The following is a 1,270-nucleotide window of genomic DNA, read 5'->3' as shown; positions in this document are numbered from 1 at the left end:
GCCGGCCCGCCCCCCCTTCCATTTCGGCTCCTCCGGAGAGCGGGGCTGGCGTTCCAGGCAGGTTCAGGTCCTGCAGCAGGGTCTTGTCCCGGGCAGGCAGAGAGCCCCGGGCCTGCAGATCTTGAGATCTGAGATCAGTGTTTGAGAAAGTTCCACTGTTCAAATTAGCCAGTTAGCACTGGCCAGGTACGTGCTCTGTCAGAGGCATCTTTAACCTATTGTCCATTTTTCTGCCAGTTATAATAACCCTCGTGCTCTTTTCTTGCTGTGGACTTACCTGATAGAGCAAGAGGCCTGTTCCAGTCCGTCCTTGGCTATATCAGTAAAAAGACGCCACTCTAGCTTTGCTGGCATTTTGTTTAGTCTTATGTGGGGGGAGAGATGAACCATTCCCCACAGAAGAATGAATACAGAAAAAAAAGGAAAAGAGATTTTTAGCTTTGCTGTGTGAATTATTGACCTATATTAAACTGTAAAGAATGTTCATTAAATTTAACTGTAAAATGCAAATGTTAAAATAATACTTGTTTTATGTGTGCAAATGTCCCAATCTAAATATATATTATTTTGCAATTGAGAGTTAAACAACTGCACTACACCTGTTCTACATTGAATGTTCAAATTAATCATCTAGCAGCACCACATTAATGTAGGTTTTTTTACTAATATTACAAGTTCTTGACACCAGCCTTCATGATGACACCTGGTGTCTTCTTAAACAACTGCAGTGAAAATTAACCCCTCGAGCCTTTTTATTGAGTGTATAAATGTTATTGATGTGTCATCATCATAGAATCATAGAATGGCTCGTGTGGGAAAGGACCTTAAATATAATATAGATCCAATTCACATGCAGTGGCATGGACACATCAGGGAAAGCTGTGGAGGGAGAAAAGCTGTGCTGGAGGAGGAGAGCAGGTGGTTGGTGAGGAAGAAAGGGAAGAAGGTGCCCAAGCAGAAGTTTCCCTGCAACCTATGGCGAGATGTCAGGCCATCCCCCTGTACTCATGGAAGAAGGTGGTGGAACATCCCCTGAAGGTGCCAGGAGGAGTGAATTTGGCCAGTGGGCTTGGATATTGTGGCCAGTGGGTTTGCTGCCAGTGAACTCTCTGATTATACAGGTTTGGAAGACCCTGGTGCCAGGGGAGTTGGATGTTCCCGAAGCAGCCCCTGACTCTGTGGGAAGCCCAGGCTGGAGCAGCTCCGGACCTCGTGGGAAGGACTCATGAAGGAGAGGTTCGTGGAGAACTCTCTCCCATGGGGGGGACCC

Source organism: Chaetura pelagica, unplaced genomic scaffold (assembly GCF_000747805.2).
Source record: "Chaetura pelagica isolate M959 unplaced genomic scaffold, ChaPel_1.0 scaffold10, whole genome shotgun sequence".
Classification (NCBI taxonomy): domain Eukaryota; kingdom Metazoa; phylum Chordata; class Aves; order Apodiformes; family Apodidae; genus Chaetura; species Chaetura pelagica.
The sequence above is the reverse complement of the archived record's forward strand: the minus strand, read 5'-3'. Positions refer to the sequence as shown.